Raw genomic sequence first — 7,854 nt, forward strand, 5'->3', positions numbered from 1 at the left:
TCGGGATACCGGTGTAAACTTCGACGGGCGCCGCTTAAGGTCTTACCATTCCGTCGAGTCCCGGTTAAATTTATCGAGTACCTAACGCGTCCGTCAGGATTTTTCTTCGTATCCGTTGATACGGATAAAAGTAGCAGAGCGCAGTCTTCGGCGATGCCACGCCCAGCGAGAATAGGTGCGGGGTCTTACCTTCGCAATTTTGCGGCATTCGAAATTGATCGCAACTTCGGCGTTACGAGAATATATTGTCGAGTGCTTTTCCGGCTGCTTGGAATGGCACATTTTATTGAGTCAAATATGACTTATATTGCTTTCCCGATGGGAGTATATGGAGAGTTAATGATAACTCGAAATATATTCTCTTGCTTGTTCTATTTTTCCTTTGTCAATTTCATCGGGCACGCGAACAGCGTTCCCGATGGGAGTAGCTCCGAGGCTACGGCCAAGAACTTGTGCTTGGTTGTAGGCTCAACATTTTAGTCCACCTTGTCACTATATTGCCATTATCTCTTGATATTCTTTCCTCCTTCTTCTCTCTTTCTTTTTTGTTTTTCCTTTTTTTATCGGATGCGCGAACAGCGCTCCTGATGGGAGTAGCCCCCGAGGCTACAGCCAAGAACTTTGTGCTTGACTGTAGGCTCAACATTTTCTATATTTGCCATTGTCGAAATTTTTCTTTATTCGAAGTAGCCCCCGAGCATTTGGGCAAAAACTTGTTTCTGACCAAAGGCTCCCGATGCATTCAAATAACTTATCCTGTCGCCATTCTCCTTTCTCTTGTCGACATATTTTCCCTTGTCAAATTTTCTTCAACTCTATCACTGGTCGATATTTTTCTGCTTTGTGGGTCCATCGCTCCCACCACATTGACACGTCGTGGAAGTGGGGGACACACGTCCTCCGCTTTTTCTGGTGCACGTACGGTAACGCCTATCCTGGTAAAAATACTTTTTTGCCCTTGTAACTAGAAGATCAATTCTCGCCACACGATTTCCTCATCCAACGGTTCATCTGCTTCACCCAATTCTTATATAAACCTGTCTTCAACCTCCGTTCATCCCCTCACTTGCGCCGCTCACCTGCTCCTCTTCGCAAATCTTCCTCTGCGCCCAATCTTCGCCGATTTCCCTCTCTCGCATACATTGCTCAACCCGCTTCCGTGAATGCCGCCGCGTGCACGTTTGACCCGCCACGAGCACTCCGAGTCCGCGATGGCCGCTGAAGATCTTGAGTGGGAGAGATCCAAGATCTCCAACCAAGACACCAACCTGATGAAAAAGCTTGGCCTGATGAAGAAGGAAGGCGCCATCCGCTTTCCCAGTGAAGAAAGCTATCCCAAGCCTCCCATGGAGTATCGGGTTAGTTTTGTTGACCATCTAATCCGCGGCCTTTCTACCCCAATCCATGATTTCCTCCGCGGTCTTCTCTTTGTCTACGGGATTCCGTTGCACCAGCTGACTCCCAATTCGATCCTCCATATTTCTATTTTTATCACTCTTTGTGAATGCTTCCTTGGAGTCGCTCCCAATTGGGCTCTTTGGAAGCGCATTTTCTGCCTTCGCCGCAATGGCGCGCACCACGCCACCTACAACATAGGTGGTGTAGTTATCGGTGTCCGAACCGATGTCGAGTATTTCGACGTCAAATTTCCCGACTCCGTCCAAGGATGGCGCAAGAGGTGGCTCTATATACACGAAGAAAGCGCCAACTCCGTGGAACACAACATAGTTCCTTTCGACGGAAACGCGAAAATTCAACGCCGCCACTCCTGGGACGCCGAAGCTTCCGAAGAAGAGAAGAAAGCGACAGAAGCTCTTATGTCTCGTATTCATCAGCTCCAAAACACTCGAGGCAAAGAGTTATCCGGTGTCCAAATCACAGCCTATTTTCTTAGAATTAGAGTGCAGCCTCTTCGGGCTCGCAAAAATCCTCTTTGGACGTACTCTGGTGCCAATGACGCCAATAGGCTCTCCGGTGATCTTTCTGTGAAGGACTTGGAGAAGCTTATTCGAAGAATTACCTCTCTGAGTAAGAAGGATCCTATTCCTTCCTCCTGTCGCGTGGCACCCTACAACTCCACCAATCCTCTTCCCGAGGTATTTTGTCTTCTCGAATTTTTATCTTGTTCCGAATTTTCCCTGCATCTCATTGTATTTAACATCTCGCTATTTTTCCTTTGTCACTATTTTTATAGGGTCACCCTACTATGGCTTCCCTTCCTCCTCTTCCTGAGGATGGAGAAGTCGAAGAAATGGGTATAGTTGCCGAAGATGCTCAAGGCTCTTCCCTTCCGGAAGTGAAGTCGCTGGTTCTCACAAATCTGCGGCTTCCCATGAGAGAGAGGTTGAGTCCGAAGCTAGTGAATCGGCTGAATCCCTTCCTCCTGCTCGTTTCTCCGAAGAACAAAAGGAAGAGGACTGAAGTCGAGGATTCCGGCATGTCTAAGGCTGAAGAAGTTGGTCCTTCGATCCGAAGGCAGCTTATGATCCTTATTTTGAGTCCCTCATCAGCTCGTAAGTCAATTTTATCTCTCCTCCTCTCTTTGATGTACCCGAAAGATTTAACTCTGTCTTGCTTTTTGTACTCTAGGCGTAAAAACGCCTGAGTTGCGCCACGTTCCAGGGGTTTGGCTCCTCCACCCCCGTCTTCTTGTCCTTTATCCTGTATGCTCCTCCTCCGATTACTTCCGTGACGATATAAGGGCCGAGCCAAGGTGACTCGAGTTTTTCATGACTTTTTTGCGTGAGCCGAAGAACTAGGTCGCCCACCTGAAAAGATCTTGGCCGCAAACGTCGACTGTGGTAATTCTTCAAGTCCTGTTGATATTTGGTTACTCGAGACAATACTTCATCTCGAGCTTCATCAAGTGCGTCCACATCATCTTCTAATGCTTTTCTCGATGTTTCTTCGTCATACTCCGCGACACGTGGAGAGTTGTGCTCTATCTCGATTGGTAGTACTGCTTCTGCTCCATGTACCAGAAAAAACGGAGTTTCTTGTGTCGCTGTATTTGGAGTTGTTCGGATGCTCCACAACACACTTGGTAGTTCCTCAGGCCAGGTATGTCGAGCTTTTTCTAGTGGTCCTAACAAGCGCTTCTTGATGCCATTGCGAGATGATGCCATTGGCTTTCTCGACTTGCCCATTGGTTTGAGGATGTGCAAGCGATGCAAAGTTCAGCTTGATACCCACCTCTTCGCAATAGTCTTTGAATTCATTGGACGTGAAGTTGCTGCCGTTGTACGTGACGATGCTTGTGGGGCACTCCAAACCTGAAGACGAGGTCTTTTATGAATTTTACTTGCAGATGCTCCGTCTGGTGAATTTATCGGCTTCGCTTCTATCCACTTTGTGAATTTGTCGACAGCTACTAGCATGTATTCCTTTCCTCCTGGCGACGATTTGTGTAACTTGCCAACCATGTCGAGTCCCCATTGTGCAAAGGGCCATGACAAAGGTATTGGTGCTAGCTCTGCTGCTGGAGAGTGAGGTTTTGCGGCAAACCTTTGACACGCGTCGCAAGTTCGTACTATGTCCTTAGCGTCCTCTATTGCTTGTCAACCGGTAGAATCCTGCCCGAAAAACCTTGGCTGCGATAGCTCGACTACTTGCGTGGTGGCCACATATTCCTTCATGTACGTCCTTTAGAATTATTCTTCCTTCTTCGGGTGTAACGCACCTTTGCAAGACGCCTGAAATACTTCGCTTATATAATTCTCCCTTAACCACCGTGAAAGCTTTGGAGCGTCGGATTACTCGCCTTGCCTCAAGCTGGATCATCCGGTATTTCTTTCCTGAGGATATATGATATGTATGGCTGCATCCATGGTATACTGTATTACTAGGACCAGGTCTTGCTCCTCTTCTTCTTCCTCTTGCTTCTCCTTGATAGCCCCGAGGGTTTCTTCTCCTTCTTTTTTGATTTTGTCGTCTCGGTGGATCTCTCTGTTATCTCCTCCCAAAATACACCTGGTGGGACTGCAAGGCACTTGCGACCCGATGTTTGCAAGAACGTCGGCTTCGTCGTTGCTCAATCTGCTAATATGATTTACTTCGCATCCATCGAACAATTTCTCGAGCTCATTGTACACCTCCTTGTATGCCATCATGCTATCATTGACTGCGTCACATTGGTTCATAACTTGCTGAGCTACCAGCTGTGAGTCGCCAAAGATTTTTAGTCGAGTTGCTCCGCGAGTCTTTCGCCATCTTCATCCCGTGTATGAGAGCCTCATATTCCGCTTCATTGTTAGATGCGTTAGGGAACGTCATCCGAAGGATGTACTTCAACTTGTCGCCTTCGGGTGATATGAGTACTACTCCTGCGCCGGCCCCTTCAAGCCTCTTGGACCCATCGAAGTTCATAGTCCGGGTTCTCGATAAATGCGGGGGTCCTGTATTTTGCAACTCCATCCACTCTGCGATGAAGTCCGGTAGTATTTGCGACTTTATTGCTTTTCTTTTTTCATACGTGATGTCCCGAGGGAAAGTTCTATTCCCCAAAGGGAGACACGACCCGTAACTACGGGTTATTCGGTATATTTGACAAAGGAGCTTCATTGACCACTATGATCGGGTGTGCCGAAAAATAGTGGCGCAATTTTCGTGCTTGTCGTGAACACTCCATATGCTAGCTTTTGGTACCGAGGGTACCTTTGTTTTGAGGGCGACAAGACTTCGCTCACGAAGTATACTTGGTCGCTGTACTCCATGGATTTTCCCTTCTTCTTCTCTTTCGACAACTAACACCGTGCTAACTACTTGGGGTGTAGGCTGCAATATATAGCAGGAGAGGTTCCTTTTCCTTTGGAGCTACCGGGATTGGTGGTGTCGAGATTTTTCGCTTCGGATCCTCGAAAGCTCTATCGGCTTCTTCGTTCCACTGGAATTTATCTCCTTGTTTTATCGGCGCATAAAATGGTAACGCTTTTTCTCCTAACACGGCGACGAATCTGCTCAAAGCTGCGACTCGCCCGGTTAGCTGCTTGTATTTCTTTCAACTTCGTTGGCTTCCTCATTGTTACTATGGCTTGTATTTTGTCGGGATTTGCTTCAATCCCTCTTGCTGAAACTAGAAACCCCGAAGTTCTCCTGTCTGGGACGCCAAAGAACACTTCGTCGGGTTCGGCTTGAGGCGAGAATTTGTCGAGGTTGTCAAAAGTTTCTTTGAGATCCTCGATCGGCGTTGCCCCCTTTTTTGATGTTATGACGACATCATCAATGTATACTTGCACGTTTTTCCCGATCTGTGTTGCTAAACACTTCTGCATCATCCTACGATATGTTGCTCCCGCATTTTTTAAACCGAAGGGCATTGTCTTGTAGCAAAACACGCCGTAAGGTGTAATAAACGCTGTTTTGGCTTCATCATCTTCTTTTAATCTGATCTGGTTATAACCGGAGTATGCATCCAAAAAGGAAAGACGTTCACAGCCTGCCGTGGAGTCGATAATTTGATCGATCCTTGGGAGGGAAAGTGATCCTTGGGGCAATGTTTGTTGAGACACGTAAAGTCGACGCACATGCGAAGGACTGTCGTGTTTTTCTTCGGCACCATCACTTGGGTTAGCTACCCATGTGGCTTCGTAGATATCTCTCCGATAAAACCAGCTTCCTCTAGTCGATTTATTTCGATAGCATGGATTTGCGGTTTGGTTCCGAAAAACGCCGCAAAGGTTGTCCGATTGGTTTCGTTGTTGGATCCAAATTTAGGTGGTGCTCGGCAAGTTCCACTGGGTACTCCTGGCATGTCGGCTGGACACCATGCGAAGATTTTCCGAGTTCTCACGGAGGAACTCGACGAGCGCGCTTTCCTATGCGATATCCATGTTGTTTGCAATGGATGTCGTCTTTTTTGGATCTGTCGGGTGAATCTGCACCTCCTTAGAATTTTTCTCTGTGTTGAAAGTTGATTCCTTGTTTGGCCTTCCGACGTCTGGCAGTACGTCGTAATCGGTCATGCTCTTCGACGCCAAGTATTCAGCTTGCATCCCGAAGGTTTCTGACAATCGATGGAAATCCTTGTCGCACTTATCAGCTAAAGCAAAGCTCCCTTTGACCGTGATTGGTCCCTTGGGTCCAGGCAATCTCCATAACAGATATGTATAGTGTGGTACTGCCATAAATCTAGCGTATGCTGGTCGTCCCAACAAAGCGTGGTACTGCGATGGGAAATCCACGACTTCAAACTCTAGCTTCTCGATTCTATAATTTTCTCGGGTTCCAAACTGAACGTCGAGGTTTATCTTCCCCAATGGGTAACTTGGTTTCTCTGGTGTGATGCCGTGGAACCTTGTGTCTGTTGGCTTCAGGTTTGCTAAGGATATGTTCATCTTCCTCAATGTATCTGCATACATGAGGTTTAGGCTGCTGCCGCCATCTATGAATACTCGAGAAACGTCAAATCCTGCGATAGCTGCTGGCGGAATGAGTGCTTGACTGCCCTGGTCGAGGAACTTGCTTGCGGGTGGTCCGCTATGGTGAAGCCGATGTCTTGTCCCGACCAATTGAGGTACTCAACTGTTGGTGGAGGCATTTTCTCTGCCATGAACACTGTCGCGAGATTACTTTTTGAGCTCTATTAGATGGCCTTCCCTTCGAATCATCGACACTCGCTCCGTTGGAGTTAGGATCAACATAGGGTGGTGGTGCTGGTGCTGCCGCTATTACGAGCTGGTGTTGATTGCCTTCGTAATCGCGGGAGGTGGCGGTAGATGAACTTCGCTCCTAGGCTCCCGAGGGTTTCTCTGTGCTGCTCGTGCGTGAGCGTTTTACGCACATCCGAACATTGCTTGGAAATTTCGACAATCTTTACGTAGATGCCCTGACTTGTCTTTTCCCATTGCTGTCGAGGAAAAAGTGCATCTGGCACGGTCCATTCAACATTTCTTCGGGAGACAAAAAAGGTCGTGGAAACCTTGGCCCACTGTTTTGCCTGTTACGGGAGTCGTCCCTATTGTCGCCTTGCTGCTCACTGCTTCTCTGATAATCATCTCTGTTGCCTCCTCCTGTATTTGATCGAAATCCTGCCGAAATTTGCCCTGGGGCGTCGTAGTTCGAATACTGCCGAGGAAATCGTCGCCTCGTCTGATAATTTCGACCACGGTCCTCCTCTGGCGACCTGTGTCGTTTATTGTGGACAGCGTCTTCTCCGTCTGCCCATTTATTTGCTATCTCCATCAACGCGGATACTGTTTTTGGATTGGTCCTTCCCAAGTCCTCGACAAAATCTCCGCGCCTGATTCCTGCGACAAACGCATCTATTGCTCTCTCGTCAGATATATTTTCTGCCGAGTTTTTTATGATGTTCCACCTTTGGATGTACTTTCTCATAGACTCATCTGGCTTTTGTCGACACGCCCTTAACTCTTCCAACGATGCAGGCTTCTTGCATGTGGATGCTGAAGTTCTTGACGAAAACGTCCTCGAAACTTTCCCAGCTTGTCGATGGATCCTGGCGGAAGTTTTTTGATCCAAGATCGTGCGGCTCCACTTAAGTGCACCTGAATACTTTGCATCGCTGTTGCTCTAGTTCCTCCCAGTTAGCTTCACCGTCTCGAGGTAATCTATCAACCAGTCCTCCGGGTCTTGCAAGCCGTCGAACTTTTTGAAGTGATCGGGTAACTTGAATCCTGAGGGGACTCGAGTTTTTCGGACTCTTCTCGTGAAGCACGGTAGACCGCACATATCCTCGTCATTAAGCTCCGGGGACTGCCGATGATCTCTTCTGCTTTGCCTTGCTCTGTCGACCGCACATATCCTCCGGTTCATATTAATTGACTGTAATATGGATGTATCTAGACACATTTTAGTTCTAGATACATCCATATTGAAGTCAATTAATATGAATCGGAG

The sequence above is a fragment of the Lolium rigidum genome, chromosome 6 (assembly GCF_022539505.1).
Source record: "Lolium rigidum isolate FL_2022 chromosome 6, APGP_CSIRO_Lrig_0.1, whole genome shotgun sequence".
NCBI classification, from domain to species: domain Eukaryota; kingdom Viridiplantae; phylum Streptophyta; class Magnoliopsida; order Poales; family Poaceae; genus Lolium; species Lolium rigidum.